Below are 26,085 nucleotides of genomic sequence, written 5' to 3' on the forward strand. Positions count from 1 at the left end.
ATTGCTCTAGAATACAAATAGTGACTCATTTGCTTACCCTCATAACACCACATTTAGAAACCTGCTATTCATCTCCACTTGAAGGGTCTTGAATAAATATACTCCCCAAACGGCTGGTTTAAATCACATATATTTTTATCACTTGACACTGTTTCTGTTGTTATTGATAAAGACTACACAAGTGGGTGTGTGGTGTATCATGTCACTGCTGAGGAAGTTTTTTATAGTGAATGGTCTTTTGTTAAATCTACTTTTATAAGAGTATTTACACAGGGGAGAAGGAAGGAAGAAAGAAAAACAAAAGGAAATACATCTGGGGATCTATCTCTTTTTGCTAAGAATAAGAAAACCCTACAGCAATTTTTTGGAATGCAAATGAAAAATAGAGTATTAAAAAGTGTTTTGTAGAGAGCAATATTTTTAAATGATGTAAAAATATATTCCATATTAAAAAAGTATCAGTAAGGAGGAAAAGTCTGCAGTAGTTGCATGCAGATTTAATATTCCAGAACAGCCCTAATAAAAATGGAAAAAGAAAAATAAGACTTGTACCAGTCTTACATACCTAATTTGTCACTGTGAAAAGACATAACTTTGCAGAAATTTCCGCAGCTGAAAAAACATATTTGCAGCCCCTCCCTGAAATATTGATTTTTCTATTATCAACATCAAATATTTTTCTTCTTTAAAGAGGGAGACAGGAGTATTTTAAATATTATAGTTCAGTTTACTACCAGTGACTTGACAGATCATGCTTCATCATTTGCCAACAAAAGGTGGAATTGGTACTATGAGAAGCCTCTGTTGAGAAGGTGCAGATATAATAAAATTATAATACTGAAGAGCTACCTCTGTGTTTCATACTGTCATTTCTTTGCCATGGCATCATAGGTTTTCAGCTAATTTTTGTTTAGTCTTGTTTATGTTTCCTGCTCATTTAGCATTGGAGATGTACAACTGTTTCCATATATTAACTTGGGGCTGTTTTTCCACTGGCAAATGAGTATTTGGGTGTCACATCTCTCTGTTTAGCATGTTCTTTGCACTTAAGCACAAAACAGACTAGTGGTTTGAGTATGTGTTCTAAATTTTGCTTTTGCTGAACAGACTTATTCAGACCTTCACAAACAGGAGCACTGCCATACTTGCTTTTTTGCTTAGGCATCTGTTGTTTTACCTAAGAACATTATGGAAGCATTTCCCGTAGTACCGGTTCTCAGTGCTGAAATTATTATACTTCCTTCCTTTGGAAAGAGAAACATACAGTACATTCTGAGGATAAGAACTCAGATTGGGAAGGCTCAGACCAAGGTACCAATTCCCCTCTAACCCAGAAGACTTGGACTCCTCCATCCCTTCCCACCTTCCAGTCTAATACTTGGTGTCAACACCCTCATAATTTACCATTACCATGAATCTTCTCTGTTAGTTTTGTTCTGATGGCATCTGCTTCTCCTAATCTGGTCAAATAGAGAAGAGCTAGTCAAAGAGAAAAGCAGTTCACAAAATTACGCTGATTCCTTGCAGACCACCACTTGACATTCCACATGGGAATCTGTGCCCTTCCAGAAGATGCCTCGAAGTTACAAAGCATCACAAGAGACTTTGTACAAACCACACAAAAGCTGAATAACAAGCTGAATAACATATTTTTCATTTTTTTTACTGCACTAACCTACCTGTCTGCAGCTGCCCTGCTCTGCTCTGTGCAGGTGCAGAGCTGCAGCAAAGCAGCTGAACTGGCACTCTTCCCCCAGCGTGCTCTTGCACAGCAACCTCAGCTGTTTTCATGCACTGTTCTGTGCCATCCAGTGCAGGCTCCTCTTGTGCTTCCTGGTGCTGGAGGAACTGGAAAAACTGCAGGATGTCTTTGGTTGCAGCTGCAACACAAGGCACAGAGCAGGAGTTAGGCTGTGGTGGCCCTTGCCTTGACAATAGAGGTGATTTCCCCTACCACAACTTTATAATCTGTATAATCTGAGTTTTATTTCTTCCGTGTGCCAGGGGCAGCTCTGCACACACAAGTCCAGCAAGGATGCTGTGCCTGCGCACAGGGCAGCAGGGATCCCCACCAGCCCAAAACTGTAAGAGTGCTGCTGGCCAGAGCTGTTTGAAGCAGACTTCAAGGCTAATCTTAAGTCATAATTTTGGCTTCTTGTGCTCATAATTATTCCACAAACCTGAGGGTAGGTTTAAAGGGTTGTCTAGAGTCATAGAAAATGAACATGCAATGATGACAGATCTTAGTACCAGAAGTCTGACAAAAGACAGCCACTAAAATCACGTTCAATGAAGCAGAAATAGTGATTTATCCTCGTATCTACAAAACAGAATTTTTAGGTTACATATTCAAAAATTAAAGTACACTTGAAGATCCAGAATTCTTCTTTTAAGCGTAATATTGTTTCTCCTACTCCTACAAACTAGGGAGAAAATAGATAACTGTGAAACAATGTCACACTGCAAAGCAACATTTCTGTTCTCTATGCCCTTGCCTGTGCTTCTTTTCACATGTTTCTGTTCCTTCAGCTATTGCTCCTAGCACCAGGAAAGTTGTTTCCCAGCAAGTGGAAGTGAAGGGATACATTTCCAATGGGTAATACAGAAGACACGATTCATAAACTGCACTACACGTTTCATGCTGCATAGACTTTGATCCAGTTGACTGCAAAAAGCAATCAATGATCTGCCCAAAGAATCAGGGGTACTAGAGAGATATGGAAATTTAGAAAGCCCACAGGATACAACTTTGACCTTTGAGCATTTAAGCTGCTATTCTAGAAGCTCAAATATTATATTATTACATATTGAACATCCTGCCAAAAGTCAATTTTTTCCAAACTTTTACACAAATCTGATCAGAAGGACTTACTTGAATCATAGTGCTGTCTCTGAAAGTCCTGTAGTTGCAGGACAGACTTGTCTGCATGGTTTTGTCTTTTCATTCAATATGCAGAAAAAAACTACAAGATTTGAAATCTCTAGTTCATTTATCCCAGTATTGATGCATGAGATATTTCCCTATTTCACTGTGTAATTTACAGCAGGCTGGGGAAACTGCATGTACAAATGCATCACCAACACAATGAGCAAACATTTAGAGATGAAAGAATGTGTTTCCAGGCATCACAACTTAGTAGCTCACAAATAAACAGGGAGGTTTCTGAATGAAATAAAAGTTGCAAAGGTATACAAATTATAAAGAAAAACGGAAAATTTCCTGCTTTTTCAGATCAGTCATGTTTCAGTGACTGAAATATAAAACTTATGTAAATTAAATTTCTGCTTTCAAATCAGTGGAATTATTACAGGGCTTCTTCTTGATCTCTCTTGTTAGGCAATGAAACAGTAATGCTACTAAAGAGGTGGGGCAAAAGACAATATTTAGGATGCACAAGAGGCAGGATCCCAAGAGGACACACTGCTCTCAGGTATTTACCAAGACTTCTCCTCTGGATACCCTGAGGAACAGGATTTTAAATAAATACAGAGCAAAGTTATGCACAGGGATCTTTGAGAGAAGAATTAGAAGCTCAGTCATAAAAGGCTAAAATGAACTTTTAATTACCACAGAATTTAAGAAAGAAATAGCTATGGTAAGAAAGTTTTAAGAGATGCTCCTTTCTACTTCTTTCAAAATTGAAACTGAATTCAGTTATCACAATAGAATCTGAACTAAGAATTTAGTTCTTACACTTGTGAGTAGAAAGTAGAAACAGACATCTTGCATCCTAACTGGAATAAAATCTTTGTCCTGCAGTGGGAACTAATTCTGAAGATATTAAAAAAAAAAAAAAATTTTAAAAGGGCAAGCTCTTTTTCAAGTTCTTTATCACCTGTCTCCTTATAAAGGTTCAGTGAGTCAGAGAGAGCTTTAGTTTCTATTTGCAGCTCTGTAGGAAACTGCAGAAAACCTATTGCCAGGGGCTGCAAGAGGAGCACGCTGAATGAAGCATTACCTCTCCTGGTTGTGCATCTCCCTGCCAACAGCCACAATATCTGCAGCGTCCCTCTGCCATATGGCAGGTGGCAGGAGCTTGCAGGAAACCTCATCCAGGTTTTACGGTGCTAGCATCTGTGAATAGTTTGTTTTTTGTTTCTATGACCATGATTCAGTGTTTGACTCTCTTTTCCATGGGAGTTGTGCTTGAATTTGGTGTCTGGGATTGAGCCCTAACTGCAGTAGCCAAAAGTGCATCAAACACAGGCTATGCTACATACTGAGTAACAGGTTAATGGAACCCAAACATACAGTTTTGTAGCTCAAATCACCCATAAAATTCACCACAGCTGGATTATATGGTTTTTGCTTGGCTTTTAGTCAGAAAATGTTGCTTTGGGTAAAGAGAACAGAGTAAAATAGATTTGCAACTCTTAAAGATGTGTCTCAAAATTATATAATCTGGTCTGTATTTCCCTCTCTGTTTCAATAACCTCCTAATTCTTGAAAGAATTGCCACATTAATATTTAAATTGTAAATAGCTATCTAAAAACTACTTTAACAAAACATTCTGTGCACTGCTTCTATGCAACACCAAAGAAGAACAGGGAATGAAAACAAGGAAATTCCTTTGGAATTAGGTGTATGGGAGATTCTTGGTTCTTTTTCCTTTGGTTTGTTCCCTGCTAGTCAGCGTACAACTTTTTTTAGTTGCCTTCATCATTACTCAGGTTTCTTTGCTGCTTTCATTTTCCCAAATGGAACCATTTCTGTTCAGAAGCTATTCTCTAATCCTTTTTATTTTGGACTCATACAGTATCCAGGCACCTTTTAGAGTTGAGGGGATGGGTGCAACTTTGTCACATTCAGTAGCAGAATTCCAGGACATTGTCACTGATGGCCTGACCATCCAACAGAACATGCTGACAAGTTCCCAGGTTATTGCAATATTACTTCATGACAACTCTGTCTCACTGCTTCCTTCTTATTTGATGTGCTATAGAAAGAGCTATCACACCACAATACAATATTTAACCTCCTTGAAACCTATTTGCTCTGAATAATAGAATTTTTGCAACTTTGCTCTTTTGGCTTGCAGAAGAAAAGATTCAGATGTTTAAGAATGACTCTGACCAATGCGTCCCCCTTCTCTATGAAAGCTTTTTCTTCGTACACATACCAGAAAAACAATCTCATCCTGGAGTCAGGAGCAGATACTGCTAATGCTCACAATTATGATGCATGCCGGGTCGTGTGCAGCCTGGTTGACTGGCATGTCTCAGGGCTGACAGAGACCAGAACTGTGTGAAATCAGGGATGAGGGTTTTTGTCAGCGCTCCTTCTGGGCTTTACCACCAGGCACAGTCGTGATGGATGCATTTTGGCCTTACCTATTTGATCTTTCAGTCTTGGTCAAAATCAACATTTCCAAAGTACTGCATGAATACAGAAAAGGAAAGCAGGAAATGTGTAGGAAATGGGGACAAGAGACAAGAAGCAGCTTTTAATTTACCCCGCGCAAAGCTGAGCCGTGTAACACGCTGCTCCCAGGATCCAGTGCCCTGTTCATGACCAAAAGAAAACAACATGCCTCTCTGGGTTTGCTTCAGGCTGTCACAACCAGACTGCCTTTCCTACAGACTAAAGATAAAAAACCAATTTAATGTTTGACACCTTTTGAGCTCCCAATGCATTTTTTTCAAGTTCAGCTTTAATAGCCAGAGGACTAAGGGATATGGAAATATGTGACGAGTCAGATACACACCATGGAACTACTTGACTTTTGAAAACAAAAAAAAACACAATTAGAGTTGGTAATAATCACCCATGTCTTCCTATATTTTTTTCTGTTTAACTACAGTAAAACTAAGAAAGGCAATGCACATAACTGTATCAAATCTGCCTCTGCTATTTTTATCTCATAATTTTCAACAGGAATACATTGTATCTTCCAGGATTTCATATATCCTATATCTCTCAGAGGCATTCCCTATATAGATACAGAGTTATATTTGTCATATGTAACTTGTTTCCTAAATAGTTGGTAGATCATCTCTACTTTAGTTGTTCCTTGGTTTATGCTAATAAACCAAGAAACAACTCTTATTGGTAATCAGGGATTTAAAACTTGTTAAGATAGTTGTTCTTAACATTTTTTTAATCCCTTGAGATACCTCTGGTATGTGCCAGGTATAATGGCAGAAAAGATCATTGTAGCTCACTCCAGACCTCAAAATACAGGAATAAAAATCTAGTTTTGCCAAAACCAATCATGCAAAGGATATAAACCAGGCTATACATTTTTTTCAGAAATCAAACTCAAGAAACATTTCATCGCTGCTGCACACACACACACACACAGAAGTAAATAAATATTGATAATTTTCCTTCTTGACCTATTGAATAACTCTGTACAGAACTACTCTAAGAGACCTGAGACAAAAAGTCTGACTATATTAAAACCTGCAGCAGTTCAATAGAACAACACAACATCCTCTTTGACTTAGGTGCATCCTGTACTACAATAATTTCTTTCACTCTAACAGCAATATTAAGTACTCATCCACAGGGAAGGAAATATTTTCTAGAACATATAATATTTTTATCTACATTTACATAATTTGCCATGGAGAAAAAAAAAAAGAAGGTATGTGAAATGCTGTACTTGATAAAGTCAAATTGTTTCAAAGGATTTGAGAATGTTTCAAAAAATATTTTGAACAATATAATACTGAGGTTCACTCAACATTAGATGAATATATATAAAGAGCTTGGTAGGAATATGATAAACCCAAGGCACATGAAATATTGGCTAATGTTCCCATCCCCTGGATTGGGTTAATGTCTTCTACATCCTAATATCAAATACAGAAAATCTCAGTTTTGACCAAAGCCCAGCTTACCTTATTAAATTTCTGTTCCTGACTCTGTCAACAGGAAACTTGCCTCAGTAAAGACAAAGGAGACTTAATGCACAGGACATAAATCCTAATGCATAGGACATATAAAATACAAAGAACAATTATCTAAAATTAGGGAATACAATGTCTAATTTATGAATGTTTCGCTACCAAAGGAGTCTGTAATGTCATGCTATGTGTCTATGAGCAGACCTACCATCAAGGTGGATCAAAGTGAACTCTATTAAGAACCAGAACTGGCAGTTCACAAAGCTATTTAGAGACTCCTAAATGTAAAATAGATAAATAGTGCAGGGAGCAGAAGGAAAAATTGCCACAGGTCTTCCTAATGAAGTGATGCTGACTTTTTTTTCCTACAACATAAATATGTCAATTATTTATCATGTAAGAATTTATATATCTTATAATAATTATGATCTATAATCAACTGAAATTCAGGGCGAAAACATGCTCCATCATTGGAAAGTCTTTAGGGTCAATCCATTTTTATTCCTAAAATGGATGTTGTTTTAAATGGCTGCAAAGGATTTTGAACCAGAGTTTGCCTCTTTCTACATAAGTATTTTATCCAATTTCCTTTTTCAGTCTTCTTTTTTTAATTTGAAATGAAATTTAAAATAGTGGCCCAAGCTACATTTGTGAGGCAGACACCTCTTTATTATTCTTTAGACAAGCTCCCAAGAGTTCCTGCTAAACTGTTTTTTTTTTAATCAGATATACTAACTGGATTCTGACTGAGCTTAGATACAAACCAGGAGCCAAGTTGGGTGCCTGTACTATAAGGCCCTGATTCTGCCCAACTTCCAAAAAACTCAGAAAGAACTCCAAGATTTTCAGGTCAATCCTGTAAGTGCTTGTTTTTGCAGGCAAGGGATTTGTGGGAAAAGTCCCATAACTTTTCATGTTCCAAGTTTCAAGTAGCAGAAAAATGTAATAGACCATTCTGTGGTTTTGAGATCATGCTGAATAAGGACAGAGTGCCAACAGTTTTTAAATAATTTCCTTCACTATTAGACATAACAGTGACAGTGGAAGTTTGAACTAGAACTTGCTTCCTTGATTAAATATTATCCCCTAGCCTTTCTGAACTACAGCATATGAGAAAAGCCCTGGAGTCCATGCTTAAGCATGCATATAGTCCCATTAGCTCCAGTGAGCATAATGAGAAAACCAAATGGGAGTTTGGGCTTAAGTTATTATTTTTACATTGTCCAGAAGGACTGAACTATTAAATATTTTTTAAGAGAGATAGATTGAAGACATTGTTCTCAATCATAGGGTTTTTTAGCAGAGGCAAATTCTGTCTGATTAATGGCAAATTGGGGGTTTTCACAGATATGGGAATTGTAGAAATGGCATGGGTTTATAGGAAGCTGTTGAAGGTCTGAGAAAGTTGAAATGAAAAAAAATCCTTGTGTGTTGATGTATAAAAAACATCACATTTAAGTTTTTATTATTACAAACTCCTTCTTATATGGGAACATTTAAGAAAACTAAGAACATTGATAAAAATTCTTGTAGCCTTAACATTTCATAGATTCAATACCTGATAGCCAGGAAATATTATTTAAAGTGTGCTTTGTTTTTCTACTCTAGGGAAAAAAAAAATCAGTTATCCATTTGCAGAGTCTTGTGGCATCTCATGATTAATCCTTTACACCATGCCAGAAACACATGTATAGCAAAACCTTTTCATCTAATTAATTAGAAATTTCATATATACCTGCCAAGATTAATGAAATGTATACCAGTGAGATAATAGGGGAGAAAAAATTATGGTTTTAGGTCTTGATAGGCAATATTTTACTGGCTTGTAACTTGCGAAATTGTTGTACAGAATTTCATTCAGAAGTCAATCATTTGACCACATGGTAACAATACAGCTCACAAAAATACAAGATTAGATGCATCTTTTTAAGCTCTTTGGTTTTTCACTTATAGAAAATACCAAACAAGACCAAATTGAAAATTTGCATTTTTATTAGTAGTCATTAAGACATAACAAAAAATTCAGTTGCTGTCTGTTTTCAGATTTAGCTTCTGGTTTAAGAGATTTTTTGTTTTCCCCTCAAGAAAATCAGATTGATATTTGCACTGCATATAATATAATTGACTGCTAAGTAGTTCTTTCTATTTTATACAGCTAGGCAGAGAAAAAACCTCTGTTTTGTATTATATAACGCCAGAAAGCTCTCCTAGTGAAACATTTTTTTTGTGTGCCTAAGTGGCAATGTATATGTTGTAGCTACATATATAATGAATCATTATTTCAACTGAGAGACAAATTTCTTTGAGCTGCTGATACTGAAAAAGCAGCTATTTCGTAGTAGGGGAAAAAGTATCTTAGAAAGTATTTTAAACAAAATGGTTATCATATTTAGAAAGGATTCTTTTCCCCTCATCACCTCAATTGAGCTTGGGAATCTTAGAGTGTTTGTGCCAACTTTGCCTCAGTGACTCACTCTAATTAAGTATTTGGATTTGTTGTTTGTGTTGTTCTTTATGTTCCATGGTGCTATGCCATTCTGATAGCACAGATTGTGTTTTTCTTAATAAAATGGGATTATAGAGTCCTTCAATAGTATAGAATTACTCAGTGTCCCTCTGGTCTTGTACAAAAAACCTAAAAAGAACTGTTTAAAAAGTGGGGGTGGATCAAGAAAGCCATTCAATTGGGTTAATTGACATTATTCTGGACTCAAAAGTGTTCACTTGGCTCTGAGTCCTGCGATTAATGAAGTATTTGTTTGCACAATCCATCTGTGTGTAAGTGCTTGAGAAAAAAAAAAAACAGACAGAAAGTATAAACACAGCTTTTAATAGATCCATTAACAAATAGATAAGTTGACATTTATCTTTGGTATGTCAACTACAGATGAATATCATTAATACATTTACACGTGCCCCCATAAATTTCCCTTGAGCACATAAGTCTTTTTTTAATGTACTTGCTGTCTTTGACCCAACCTGTCAGTAAAAGTAAAATCTCCAGCTGTAGAAATAGGAAATCCTAAAAGAGAAGCTGTTAGAAAATTTTCTTACAGCTGAAAAGAAAAAAAATTTCCCTTATCCTCTCATGTCTGTTGATAGGACACCCTAATGTCAATTGCAAAAATTGTTATCCTTGGATATCTCTATGGAAGAAACAAATTCTCCTCTTGAATGAAAAAGTGCTTCATCTTTTCAGTTGTGTGGTGCAAATACACTCAGGCTGTGCATTCTGCCAGGCTGTGAACAATGAAAACCCAGATAAAGTGGTGTCCTTGCAATATATACATTCATGTGGCACATGCAAAGGCACCCAGAAGAGCACATTTTCTCCATAGTCACCAAACCTCACAACCTCAGACTTCTGCCAGGCCTTTCAGCTCCCCTTGCATGACATGTGCACTTGGGATTCTTCTAGTAGAAGAATCCTTGGAGAGCTGGTGAAAGAACCTAGTTAAAATTAGTGGTTAAAATGAGGGGTTTATAAATTCCCCTCATTTTCAGAAACCCTTTTATTCCACTGAGGCACAGATATACATTGCACAGGGGAATTGAGGCTGCTTTCACATGGTGCTTCTCAAATAAATCTTTCATCGCAAATCTGACTTTGGCCTTTGTGCAAAATTCACCTATGGCAAAGAGGCACCTTTTGCCTTTAGGTGGTTTGTCCAAACATACATTTCAATATTAACTATTCTTCCTAAGCGTTATTCCCAGAGCTCGGGATTTTACCATTCCCTTGGTTCATGATATGTGTCAACAAAATCTTCAAAATTCCAGCACAGTAATGTTATTCATCGCAATACCTCTATCCTTTTCCATATCCCAGCCTTTATCTTACCTTGTACAGCTTAATACACTCTTTGCTCTTTGATTTAGACTGGAGCTCTGTCTGCCTTTTGCCTAGTAATTGGGGTTTCCTTTTGCATTAAAATTCTCTTTACTTTCCACAGTCTAAGCATAGGAGTCACTTCCATGACTTCACAAATACCAGGCCTAATACTGAATCTCCAAGGAGGGCATTTTGTCCAAGATTCCAGGGAATGCAGATTCCTTATCAGGCATCCAAGAAACACTCACCTGTGAATTGTGAGATTTCCATCCAAAATCTGCAGCGGGTACCATGTCAAAAACCTTTGTGCGTCTGAGCAGCAAGTACAGAGACATTCATCTGAACAACATTCTCAGCTCTTTTGGAATATTCATAAAATGGGTAACCAGCCTTGGCTTAAAGAAGGCTATACAATAATCTTTCAGTTTACAAGGATGTTTCAATGAGCCTCAACTCACCCAACATCACTCTTTGCCAACTCATTCAAGCCAAAGCATGTTTTTCAACAAAGAGAAACCTCTTCTAGAATACACTGGCAGAGAGAGAATCTTTTTTATTACTAGATTTAGAGGAATACCCCTGATTTAAAGTGTTTATAGGTTTACATGAAGCCTATATAATAGGAATGCGTTTTTAATTCTACTGCACAGTGGAGTTAGTACTGTGGTTAGGTGGTGGTTAGTTAGTATTTAGTTAGGTGGTATTCTGCAAAGATAATTTTGCTGTAGGATATGGAGACGTATTGGACATGGCTTTGTTCAATAGGAAACAAGATTTTATATGGGTTTGGTAGCTTCCTAATTTTTACATATATTCAGAGTGGGTAGATGAGCTAGAGCTGAGCTGAGCTGGTGTCACATCCACTAGCCAGGGGCAATAAGGAATTTGAGACCCAGCCTAGCAACTTGTGAGGCTGGATCAAGGCTCAGAGAGGTGCAGCAGTGCTGTGCAAACAGCTTTTGTGCCAGCGCGCTGGTGAAATGCTGCACCGTACATCTTTATCTGCTCAAACCCACATTGATTCAAGGAGATCGGCATCAGGCTCCAGGGCTCAGGGTGAACGTGTCCTTACAGAAAACAGAGATAATTTCATCAGTTCTCCCACTGCTTGTAAAATAAAAGTGAAAGAGGTCATACAAATGCAGTACAAAACATAACACAAGAGAAAAATGGGTTCAGTAGAGAGAGAAGAATGAAAATTACGCTTGCTAATGGAGAACAATCTGCAAAGCACTGACTGTTTAATCAAAATAAATAAACTAATCAAACTAAATAAATATAAAAAGCAATTTTAAAAAAAGTTTTCTTTGAAAATCCAATCACACAATCCAGTCTATCTTTTCCCAGTGGGTCTTCATTTGCAAATTAGATGTTTACTGTTAGCTGGGTTGGCTTTTTTTCCCATAATTATCATATTGGACTACATATTCTCCTCTTCACACATAATGTCAAAGTACACCGCTTGAGTACTTGATAATGTATGCTATGTATCTTCAAAAACCATGGCAATGACAATTATTGCCCTTAAAGTAAAGCAGAAATACTAATGTGCTACTTAAATAGGCCAGATTTGTTTCTATTCTTTTTTTCCCTGGGACCAATGGAAATTACATCACAGCCAAAATGAGTTGAGATTGATCGAATCTGTAACACAGCATCACATCTATGCAAACCTCCACGTGTACACTGAAAGCTGATTGTTCCACTTCTGTGCCATGGTATGGATCTGACCCTGATGTAGTCATAAGAAAAAAAAAAAAAACCAAACAAAAAATACTGGAATACATGACCTAATTTAAAGCAGATAACTCATTGATTTCAGCCTCATGGCCCAGAGGCAAAAGGTTCAGTGATGCTGCCAGTGAAGTCAGTGGCAAAAGTCCTACTGGTTTGGTTATTGGTTATTGTGTCAAACTTGCATCAGGACATTGAGAGAAATATTGGCCCCATCAGCATCACTGAATTTTTGCCATCTACCAAGGAGGAGGACCAAGATTGCATTTGTTACACCTGTAAAACTAGAGCCAAATAATTACTGCCCCACTTCCTTCCTGGATGGATTTCACTGGCACTGATTGCTAGTGATATTTTTCAGAATTCTTTTCTTACTCTCAAAAGTTTTCTTATCTACAAGAGTCACAAGTAACTTTTACCTTTTTTTGAGTCTACGTATTTACTTTTTTCTCTAAATCTTTTCTGGTCTCTTTTATAAGACGACTTCTTTTCCCAGCCTCTCTGACTCCAACCAGTGAGATTTTGGAGTCACACAGGTAGCACAGAAAGATTTATAGTTCAGAGGATTTAAGAAACTGAATGACATTGGGAAAAACTCTGTATTTCATTATTCAGAGGATAAAATCAAATTAGGACAATATTTTTAAATGTCAAAAAATTTAATAATGCTTTTGATTACTTTAGGAGGTTGTCATTAGCTACTGCTATAAGCAATATTTTTAATTTTCAGCTCCTCTCTAGGTTTTTCCTGTCCATAAATTTCAGTAGTCTATTATTTACTTAATATCTTGTTCATTTAAACACCAGTGATAAAATTAGACCAGATCTTTGTTTAAGGATTCCTCAATAGGATTTAGAGATGAATAGAGACAAGGTTGTAACATTGAGGCCAATCTCTGCTTTCCAAAACTTACCATAACTTTCTATCAAAATCCATGGTATACACTATACACATACACTAACACAAGTAAGCATATTGAGTGATAAGACAAGAAACCAAAATATTATATAGTCATGAGATAATTATCAAAGTTTAATACCTAATAATTAATTATTAATTCCAAAGCATGTTTATGATCTCCTTTTTAAAGTATCTGAAGGGAAAAATAGATTTTTTTATAAGATAAATTACTTAAGAATTTAACATTCCTGAGACTTCTTTAATGCTGTTAAAAAGACAGGTATGCTGTACATTTCCTTTCATTCATTAAAATTATCCTTTAATCAATGAGTTGGATTTGTCTGCTTATGGCCTTTTAACACATGACTCCATTTAATACAGCATTATTTTAAAGAGCAAAATGCTGGGAAGTCCCATTCCTTCTATCTTTCCTTTTTCATGTTGACATCCTTTCAAAGAATGGAAATTAAAAATCTGAAGTTTTACAAGGATTTTAAACCCTTTTCTTAAATGTTGCAATTTATATAGAAATTTCTGGTTCTCTGAAGGCCAAAAACAAAGTCAGAAAGATGCCATGACACCGTCTCAATTCTGGCCATGATGAGATTTTAGTTTCCTGACATAAATAATTTTTTTTAAATTTTAATTCCAATCTAAAAAATTTCAAACAATGCGATAAGAGTATTTAAGCTGTAAGGATGATTTTACCCTCATATCATCACCTGACACCTCAGATATCTATTTAAAGTGGCGAAGTACAGGATAGAATACAATCTAGGAAGGAGAGAGAAATTAGATATTCAGTGAAGGAATGAGAACAAAGGAAAGTTTTGAACTATTTATAATCTATCAATATTCAAAACCTTCTTGTTTCACATATAAGGAAAGAGAAGGCAGAAGGAGCCACCTCCAAAACCAATTTTCTATATGGATAAAAGGTGACTGAATAAGACTGCTCAGCCTGGCAGTCCAGGCTATCTGTTCTCTCTTCATCTATCAAAACTTAGATAAGCAACATCTGTGCAGCATATTTCTACAAGCATAAAGGAAACATCTCTACTTTAACTATCTGAGGTTATCTATATTTCCCTGGAATACCAAGGAGAAAGACTAAAAGCTTTGCTTACTCGGGGCTTACCTGTAATTGCAATTTATTATTCAATTGAACAGTCATTTTAAGTCCTACAGTTGGTGTTTTTATATAGAATTGTGAATGTATTAGAGGTTTAGGTTTCTTATTCATGTAAAAGAGGATTAAAATGTTTGCAGATGAACAATGTCTTTAAAAAATTGTTGAGATAGGAAAATGATCAAATACCAGGCAAGATTTTATACCTAGTGAACACTTTATATCAGCATTTTAATACCTCTGCAAAGCAATAAAGCTGGAAATAGAGTGAAGTAATTCTTAAATTGAGTAGAGTAAAAAAAAAATTCCATTTTTGTCTAGATTCCAGCCCAACATATAATGTCAATGAAACCTACGTAGTTTGAACACTATACCCAGTCCTGAGTGAAAATAAACAGTTAAATTCATCCCTAATGTTGATGTTGAAATCACTGGAATTGTGCCTGCTTACATTAGGTTGGAATTATTTTTTTTTAGCTACTATGCCTTAAAGTATTTATTATCAGCTTCATAAAATACACCATTTAAGAACATATGGCTTGGCAAAACATCACCCTTTGCTTTAATGTTTCTGGAGTTTGAGTTTATAAAGGCTGTTTAACTGCTGAAGGAAGAAAATAGCTGAAGAATGAAATCACCAGAACTGTTTGAGATATGAAAGCATTCTTAGAAGAAACTTGCTTTTAAAGGCAGTCAGAGCACTATTAAAAAGGGTGGTAATAGCAGCAGCAGCAGCAAGTGAAGCATATACATACCAGTTAATGTCTGCCTGGGTAGTTCACAGCCTTCCACTCATCAAATTGTGAATATTTTGCTTTGATGACTATATCTTTCAGTCTTTGGGACAAAGCTGACCCTGCACAGGCACATCTTCATTTTCTTCTTCATCCTTGGAGATGAAAAAGTGCACTTTCATGTAAGTCGTTAGGTGCTGGGAAGACATTTGTAAACAATCTTATTTTAAAAGGACGAGTCATGAACCTCAATGCCAACTTTTGTTAGAGCAGTTATTTGATAAGCTTAAAGTGAGATTCAGAGGGACAGAAGAAAGGACACAGTCACTGCTAGGATATAATTTAGTGCTTAAAAAAGAACTTAGAAGCAGATCACAGCTATAATTCAGGCTAATGTTTCATTTCATTTTATAGGGAGTCATTAGAAAATGCTTTGAAGCATAAGAATGTCTGCCTACTGGGCTTCAACTGATCTAGGCGGGAAGATCTCAAACAATTTAATAGAAAGTTATGTAAAGATCCAGACTTTGAGATAAAAATAGACAATGTACCATGCAGAAAATTGTCATCATTTCTGATATCCTTGGGTTTTGCCCTGAAAGTGCTTACTCACTAAAAACAAAATAAATCTTAATGTCTCCAAGCCCCACTTACTTTCTGATTAGGGTATTATAGCTTACATGAGTAAGCATTTGCAGCATAAGTGCTTTTGTAAACAGTCTGAGAGAGGCCAGCAAGTGAATGAGCACTGGAATGGAATGATCCATTTAGCTGTCCAGGAAGCTTGGGTATATCCAAGTCCTGCCCTGCAGGCAGTAAATTACCTTGCTGTGAGTAAGCAGGGCTGGTAATCAGCAAAGCCTCTTAGACCAGAACTACATTTGCTTGTGCAACTACCATAACTCTAAATAAATAAATAGCTAGCTGTAGGTGTCTGACAGCACTTTGGGGACCTGAAGGTCTCAGGTAGCTAAGCATAAGTAAAGTGATGGATTCGACTGGTTTGGACATAGGAGGTGCAAAGAAGCATCCACATAAAGGCTAAGGTGTGCTGCATCAAGTGGCACCTCAAGAGAGGAAAAGCCTCTGCACCTCCCAGTAAATCCACATGTGTCTCCAAGAATCTGATAAATGTCTTTATCATGTTCAAACTAATTTGCATGAAAAGTAAAAGAAGAAGAAAATATCCTTCTGCATCTATCAGTTATTTGAAAATCCAGAATTTACTGCAATGTGTACATACATGCCATGAGAAAGAAGAGGGGAACAGAAAAACCAAAAGACTGTAGCAGTGATGCTAAATTTGTTAGAAGATCAGCATGGCTGTAATTCTGAGATACCAGAGATTTTTGGTTTCAACACAAAATTGTGAAGTTTGGCCTTCCACAGTATCACAGAACCACAGAACAGCTGAGGTTAGAAAGGGGCTTGGGGAGGTCATGTTGCTCAAACCCCCTGCTCATGGAGGGTCCTAGAGCAGGGCAACCCAGAACCCTCTTCAGACAGCTTTTGGAGCTCTCCAAGGATAGAGACTCCAAAAACTCCCTGGGCAACCCGCGCTGGCACTCCATCATCCTCATGGAGTTTTCTACTGTTCAAAGGGAATCTCCTGTGCTTCATTTTGTGACCATTGACTCTTGGGCACATCTCTGAAAAGATCCTGATTCTGTTGTCTTTGTGCCCACCCTTCAGGTATTTACACACCTTTATAAGATGCTCCTAAGCCTTATCCTCTCCAGGATGAACAGTCACAGTTGTCTTAGCCTTTAGTCATACAAGAGAAGCTCCAATTCCTTCATCATCTTAGTGACATTTTGATGGATTTTCTCCTGCAGTTCCACCTCTTTGTTGTGTTGGGGAACCCAGAGCAGGATCCAGCACTGCAGATGCAGCTTCACAAGTGCTGAAAAGGCAGTATCTTTATTTTACTTAAAGATACCTTAAAATATATACCTGGTAGAAAAGGGCTATTTTTCACAATTTACAGATATGTATGCAGGAAATTTTTCAGTACTAAATATAAACTAACAGGAAAGGGGAGAGTCTGTCCTTATAAAATTGCTGGTATGAAGTAATAACTTCAAAAAAAAAAAAAAAACACCACCAGAAAAAAAAAAACAAAAACAAACAAAAGAAAAACAGGTCAGACAAGCAAAACAATATTAAAAAAGAAATTTTCATAGGACTGATCTCTTCTAGCTGAAATGTATATTTTCTATAGGTAGCAGCTCTTACAGAGCTGAACTACCCAACAAGAAGACCACTGCACATTAGCAAAGAGTGTCAACACTTATCTGCAGAGAAAACAAGAGACACAGCACAAGCTAAATAATGTTGTAGAAAAAAGCTCCTCTTAATTCATGCAGGAGAAAATTATCATTGCATTGTCAAACTGAAGTATTTCTTTCCTCAACATGGGCATTCCAGTTTCACCATTTATTATTTTGCCAGATCATGGCAAAATCCTCAAGCAGTAAGCCTTAGATGGAACCTCTTATACAATGTTAACATATTTAAAAAGTTCTGCTCAAATTAACCTATAATTTCCTGTTGAAACCAGGGAAGAATGATAACCACATTAAGAGAGGGTTACTGAATTCATTATCATAATTATTCTGAAAACTGTGCAAGAAAATTCTCAATGCACAGTGCACTCAGTACCCAAGTTTAGAAAATGAGGAATTTCAGAAGCCAGATGCAAAAACAGTGCCTCTTTGAAGATGGGTTTTTTTCTGTATATTTGATACAGAAGTGATTTGTGAATTCAAGCACTTGCTCTGAGACACCAAGACTCATTTCTCCTTCAGAACAGAGCTTTCCAGACTTTTTCTACTTTCCAATTCACACTCTACTCATATCTCACATACCTGAAGATGCCATTGCTTTCAGTGCTATTCTATCAGTTTAGGGTGTTTAATTCAGATGGTAGGCACTTTGTGATTCTCCGGATTTATTCTTGATGGAGCAGCAGGAGTCAAGTGGAAAGTCCTATACATGATCCCTCAGGATTTTACCTTAGTCCTCTCCTACAATGCAAAGCAAAGAGACATTGATTTTACGGCTGAAAAAGGAACATTATTTGCTTGTCTGTGGAAAATACATGACAAATTTCAAAAACCCAACCAGCCTTTGTTGAGATCAATTGGTACTGAGGAAGATTTTCACAAGTTCAATCAATATTCATCCTGTAGCTTAGTAAGCATCTCATGATGGGAGAAATTTCTGCCACAATTGGCTCCTACTCACAATGCAGGATACATAAAAAATTCGCTTTGGCAGGACCAAGAGTTTGAAGAGAAATCCAGATGCCACATCTAAAAAGAGCTGTCGTGCTCTGCAGATCTAAGGAGGTGTGTGATGACTCTCTGAGCCCTTAAAACCATGCCCACATCTCCAAATCCGGAAAGATGCAGGGAAAGAGTTCAGGCCCTCCTGGTGACACCAGTGCTGCATTCACCCCACACAGCATCTGCTTAAACTGCACACAGGGGAAAGATAAAACTCCCCCAGTGTCAAAGGCATTACTAAAATCCAGCCTCTGGAACATTCACAGCCTCTTCCTTACCCACTAAGAGGGTCACCTTGCCACAGAAGGACAGCAGGTTAGTTAAACAGGACCTGTCTTTCATAAACTCATGCTGGCTGGGCCTGATCTCCTGGTTGTTTTGCACATAGCTCGTAGTGACCCTCAAGATTATTTGCCGCATGACGTTCCCTGGCACCAAGGTCAGGCTGGCAGGCATGTAGTATCTGCAGATCATCCATCTGACTAAAATGAGATTGTGGATATGGAGGAGGAAAGAAAGAACCATGCCTTTTGGGGTTTCTTTTGAGACAAAAAACATAGATAAGATCAACTAAAAACATATTTTTCTCATTCTGTACTTCTGCAAGACCACAAAAGCAATGCCTTTCATCAAAATTTCTTAACTCATTATTATTCTCCTGACATAGCTCTAAGTAAATTGCCACACTTGTTCAAAAAGTATGAGTGCTTATTGACTCTGTCAAGCAGAGTATCTTAATGGGCAGCTAGCAAAGTGTCTTTCTCAATAAAATGTGAACCAAGAGTCTGGGAGGCATTTTTGAACAAAATCATGTCTTTACCATGGAAAATACTCAATAAGCTCAGAGAAGTCAATGAATTCAAACTAGACCTGGATTTTTCCCAGTGCTTTCTGTCATTTGCAGTGAGAATTAACATATTTGCAAGGTTGGCTCCAATTCCCCAGCTGACATCAATTATGCTAATAGATTCACAAGTATTAATTCTCTACAATAAATGGAAAAAGGAAAAGATATTTGCCAATACATAAAGGTGCTAACTAAATGGCTTCCAGGATGTATCATTCCCCAATGTTGTATAACTAGCCTACTTTGTTAATCTATGTCACCATTGCCAGCTTGCTGCTCAACTAATGCAGATGTAAAAGAAACGAATCTTCACAAAAACAGGAGATGCTACAGCTTGAGCAAAGAAAACTGATTTGTTTTCAAGTGACTTTCACCAGGCCTTGGGGGCTGCTACATTTGGCAAAAATGAACATGTCAGGTTTCATTGAAAATCACTGCCTGGCTAAAATGGGATTTTGAAAGATGAGCCACCTGCTTTATTATTAACATCACAAGATTTTCTTGTTTGTTTGTTTGTTTGTTCTATAGACAAAAATCTGTGTTCTGCAGATAATTTTAAAATGTGAACAAAGATTTAAAAACAACTGGAGTTATTTTTTAAGGCTCTTCCCCCTCCCTGTCATCATAAGCCTCATAAATATAAGACTTTTGCAGCAAAGATTTCCCCTTCCTTCTGTTTTGGCCCCAGGGAATATCTACAGAAAAATAAAACTAAATCTACAGTATGAAGGAATCAAAACCGTAAAATGTGAGCAGCATTGCTGGAGAGATCGCTGAAAGACCAGGCACAAATCTCAGTGGGGGCAAGATGACAGGTACATTAACTTATCTGCAGACTGTTTTAAAGCCCAGAAAAGGCACAGCACAGCATAGAGGCAGATGTCCATGAGCTGAAAGGTCACTGCTTTGACATTGGTGACACCTGGTAACCTGCACTCCAGTGCAGTTGGTGGCAGGATGCTGTTAACCACAGGGAGGCCTGCGCTGCTCTGTTACAGCACACAGCACTTCTTGTCGCTTTTAAAGCTGCTGTACCAAACCCACCTGACACTGAGAAATCAAACTTGGTATAGCAAGACCTTCCCCCACCACTAAAGCAGCTGCCTCTCAGCTGGACCAAAACTAGTTTATGACTGTAGAGCAGCACTGATGGCTTCAGACTGAGGAAAAAAAAAGGAGTGATCTTGTGTTCAGCTGGGATGCAGTGGGGCATTTCACAGGCAGGCATCACAGAGATAATGCTGACTGGATGGAGAGTGTCAGGAAGCTCACAGGCAATATTTCCACCTCCGCATTCTCTTTCCTAAAACCTGTGGAAAACATATTTAAAATCTGTATGAATATGAATATTAGATGTAACACATTCGTAGCATGAAGCAGAATTAATATTGAGAAAAAGCAAAATGGTTGACCTTGCTTTTCCTGTTGAAGTTTAGAACAATTAGTTCTTGTGACTGACTACCATTCACAGCAGTTTTCTCCACTCATTCATGAAATTAAAAAAATACATTAATTCTTTTACAGCTATTTAAAATGTGTAAAACACAGCAAAGAATGTTTCCAGCTACTGCTTTCTTAGAAGAATAACGGGCTACGAAAGAGCTATGTTCTGCCTAATTTTCCAAACTCCTTCTTGTTTTTCAGTTTCTGAACTATCAAAACTACTAATTACTTTACAAAGCTTTTATTTGTAATTCATGTTTCTGTACCAAATATATATGCAAAATCAATTAATTCAAGTTATTATTGAAGAAAATAATCTGACAGTAAAAGAGAAGGCTACAACTCCAGACAGACATATGGGAAAACACAACGCAGTATGAGATTTTCCATATTAGTCTGATTTACCAGCAGAGAAATAAGGTGTGCTCCCAGAGTGACATTGATTCACCCCTCTGCCCTTCAGAATACCAATATTAGATAAGAACATCTTCATTCTGTGTGTCCAGAACAGTAATCTCAGCTCTGCAGTACACACAATACAGGGAACAAGACACAGTACTGTCATCACTCTGAACATGATGATTTTATAGAAAGCACTGGGGTTCAGTTGCGAGGGATGCCCCATCCAAATTGGTCAAATTGCACTCAGCTAAACTGTTAGAGTTTAGCAGAAGATAAATAATCTCATCATCTTTAGACCACACTCCAGCAATACATTACAGTATTTTGGATTTTCACTTCAGCCAGTATTGGCTGCCAGCAATCACACTAATAAATTCAAGTCTAGCAGCCTTTTGACTGATACTGACTTCAGCCCAGTAGAAATTGCATGCATCTAGAATTGCTTTTAAATGTGATGTATGGTTTGAGGGGTTCAGAAGCTGCTCATTACTGTTTGGAAATTGCTAATTTGTCAGAATTGTTTTATGAAGTCACAGATTCCTGTGAAGTTTATTCAGAGCTGAGGTAGATTTCAAGCATATCCTATATGCCATTTATGGTCCCTGATCAGCTCCTTTGCAGCATGTCAGAGTACCTGGAATTTGGCAAAACTCAGGGTCTCCAGCTGGCTGTTTTCCATCTGGCATATTCTACATATAAAGTTCCTGCCTCTTTCAGGGGTAAAAAAAAATTAATGAACCTGAACCTCATAAAAATTCTCTGTAGAGTGACTTGTGTTTCTGCCTACTGATATCACAAGATACTGTAAAATTAAAACCATTCAGCCTTTCAGTTACTGTTAAGGCTATGTCAGTTTAGTAAGTAAAATAAGCTGGGTGATGACTCAGCATGAGTAAGAGACAAAAGAGACTGTAGCTGGGATGGATGAAGGTCCTTTTCTCTTTACCAAGCGCCTAGGCAACACATCTCACCTCAAACACTTAGGAAATTTATGTCAATCTCCTTTAATCATTTCTGTCTTAACTGGATTATTCCTTTGCCTGAAAAACCTGCACCTATTCTGGACTTGTTCCCCATTTTCCCCGCCTTGAGACCTGGTTTGTGGTCCTCTCTCATATTTCCCTGTTGCTTCTTTGTTCCAGCTACTTCCTCAGACTGCTCTGTACTCAATTACTATTTTCTGCTGCATGATTGCCCTGCCCCACTTCTTTTTCCCCATGCACAACAGTAAGAAGGTTGTTTTGTCCACAAATATCTCAATCCACACACCAGCAAGTCCTCCAACTTAGCAACTGGCATCTTAAGCATTGCATGATCTAGTGGTTTAATCCACAGACCACTAATATGGTCTGGCAACTGCAGTTTGGAACCTTTTGGTGCTGACAATTAACCAAGCTCATCAGCAATCACAAAAAATATGGAAAACCTTCCTTTAACTGTCTTTAGCTGACTGATTCCCAAGGTGGACACTGCTGTTGGAACTGCATGTTTTTCCACAGCACTGACAGTGCCAGCACATTGCAGGGACTGACTTTGCTCATAAAAAAGTTATGTCCATCTATAAAGAGACAATATATGAGGAACAAGTATGTTTTTAGCTTCTCCATTTAAAAGCTTCCTGAAATACCGAAAAATAACCAACTAGATACCCAAAACAAGACACACAGGGCTTGTATTTTCTTTTATCCTATATTATTTTCTTGGCACACACCAAATCTTGTCAATAACACTTGGAGTTCTAAGGGTTCCTCAGGTTCATTCCATTGCTTTTCAATTTTTTTTTCTTTATTTCCTATGTGGCATTTATGTTATACTTTGTCCTGATTTCAGAGACCAGGGCATAAAACAAGATTTCCTATTGGAAATATAATTTTTATGTTGTTCCACTGACACTAATAAACAGTTCACATAGACCTTAAAGGTCATTGATACTGCTCTTCTTATTTATTTTGGGTCCACCATGACTAGTAAAAAGGCAGGACAAAACCCAACAAACAAGATGCATTTTGCAGAGGTAATATTTTTCTATCACTGTATAGTTACAGTCACAGCTGTGCCACACACAACTTACTGAGCTGAAGGCTGGGACAGAAGTTTACGATTATCAGTTACACGATGATATTCGTCATCGTGTAACTGATAATTGTAAATGTAACTTAATGGCTGTAGAAGAATATTTTGAGTAATCACAAACTATGACAAGGAAAAAAAGTTGTAATAATTGTCATTAACTAAACACTGGCTTTATATGAAGGAAGTCTATCCATATTTCTGGATATGATGTATCATCCTCAATTCAAGCCCTTTCAGTGTGCATTTGTCTGGCATTTCAGCTGATGACACATCCCATTGAATTCTTTCTTTCTTCCTTACCTTTCTTTAATACCTCTCATGACAAAATCTGTCTTAGCTGTTTGGAACACGCTGAAGTCTAGTCTGATGATTAAAACACGGCACAGCATGTTTGGATCTCAGAAAGTCTCTGGTGGAAATCTGATGTAACAAGCCCCTCTCATCTGAGAGGTGTTCAGCTGCACTATAGAGGACATTGTATACAGAACCAATTAAAATACAGACAAGCTGACACTGTTCATAAGTAAATCTGCTATGAAAAAATAACCAGTAGTGGCTGGGAGCAGAATGATTTGGTTTGACTCATCCCTTATCAATGTCTTCATGTTTCTATGCCTTGTCCCTCTTTCCCTTTGCTTCTTTATATAGATCCTTTTAAACCAGATCTCACAGAAAGCTTATTTCCTCTTGTCACCTGAAAAGTAATTAACAATAAGCTATCTTTCTTCTTAATACCAATCCAGTTTGTTCAGCTTCTCACGAAAAATCAGAAGAAATGAAGCACTAGGAATGAGGTAATCAAAGTAGACACTGAGACAGAGAAGAAGGACCAATAAATACAGGTCTCACCAGGAATATAATTATGGAAAAATCTAGATCTATTTTACCGTATATCAACACACAGCGTACTAGCATATACATGGTAAAAATTAGACAAAAGTAATATAATTAAAAGTAGGAGAATTTCTAGTAAATATTAGGAGCACTAAAAAGGAAAGGAATTAAGTGTTCTAGCATGAATTATTTGAAACAGGTTTATTTTGCTTTTACTACTCAGGAAAAATCTTTCTTCCTATTACATTCAAGGACTTCTAAACAAATCTGTCTCATCTTTTACTATTTAAATTAACTTTATGCTATTAATTAAAGTGATGGGGAGTGCTATCCAGCAACCTACAGGCAAAAAGCACTGTATACACAGTAATTACAGCATCTGGTTTCTTCAAAAATATATCAAGACAAAGCAAGCAATCTGCTCCCAAGATGTTAATTAGCCTCCACATAAGAAAAATGACTCATGATGGATTTAAAGGCATGCAATGTGTCAAAGAGGGGAATGGATAGACGCATCATCCAGCTGTGGAAAATACGAAACTAAGTCAGAACTCTTCACCCTTGTTTGAAGTAGAGCAATGCAGTAAGCTGCGTCATGTGCATAAACTTAGGATCTCAAAATACATAGTGATAACGGTATTTAAATTTTTCAAAAACAAAAATATGTTGAGGGGGAAAAATCCCACAATGCATATGAAGAAAGACCTCAGCTCCTCTGCTCAAAATGTGCCATTGTATTAGTGCAGAAGAGTTACAGTTTTGGCAGTTGGATTCTTGTCTAATTCAGATATCACAGTAAAGCTAAGGCTGATGTAGTACCAAAGATCAGCATACAACAACTGAAGCCATTTTGTGAGAGCACAGGATCTATAACACTGACAAGTACTCCAGTTAGACAATCTAAAAATGATAATGAAGGCTGATGTGATGAGATTGCCTCACACAAGCGAATTGTTTTGTGCAAGTCCCATCCCCTGAATAAACATGTTCAAGGAGACCTACAAATTGAGAATTTCAATCAACCAGTGTTACAGCAACAGAGAGATTGTAAAAAGCACACACTGGTAGAATACAAGGATAAATGAAGGCAGCACCAGGGAGATTATTTTGATCAGAAAAAAGAAAAAAAAGCTTATCTGAATTATCACATACTTCAGTACTCTTTCTTGTCATAAAAAAGCTTTCAGACATTTGGCCATTTCTTGCACAATGATCATTTCACTTTTCTACCTTGACATATCCTGAATGCTCTGCTTAGTCTGACATGCATCCTATTACTGCTTTGACTGCCTCCACATGAACTTCAGAATAAGTATCAGGAAGGTTTGATTATTCATTCAAACCTGTCCACTTGCTCCTGGTAATGACAAATTATATGAAGGATTCTTCAGCAGTACTTAGAGGATCTAAGAAGGGCACAATGGGCTTAATTCTTAACTGTCCTGTAATAATATGACTGCCTTAAATGCTAGTGATGTTGCACAAAACTCTATCGCTATGAATACAATGTGTGAAATGAAGATTAATAATTAAACTTGCAATTTTATGCATTCCAGGTGGAGGAAAGCCCTATGCTCTCTCTGAAGTAACTCAAAAAGTAACTGTAGTCAGGCAGATTTTTGAAAAAAACAGCTTCATTAGGTACTGGGCATCTTTTCCTAATTTCAAGGCCAACTAAATGTAGCATGTATTAAGAACCTGAAGTTTCTCTTGTTTTTGGAGTTTTTCTCTGAGGAGAAAAGAATTCTAAATAATAGACTATATTTTGGCAAAGTTTTGCGGAAAAATATTTTGATTCAGCAGCCCTGAACCAAATAATTTATGAAAGATTTGTTAACAAAGATTAATTTTTTGTTTCAAACCTCTATTCAGAACTGTTTCTGCTTGGCAGTTTCTGGCCTTGGTGTTTTTCCAGCTGCCAAAATTCAGTAAAACTGAAACCTTTGGCTTAGTTTTTATTCCTTGTATTTAATAAATGGCTTCAGTAGTAATCAAACTTGCACTGACCCTGGAAGAAGG

Source organism: Melospiza georgiana, chromosome 1 (genome assembly GCF_028018845.1).
Source record: "Melospiza georgiana isolate bMelGeo1 chromosome 1, bMelGeo1.pri, whole genome shotgun sequence".
Taxonomy (NCBI): domain Eukaryota; kingdom Metazoa; phylum Chordata; class Aves; order Passeriformes; family Passerellidae; genus Melospiza; species Melospiza georgiana.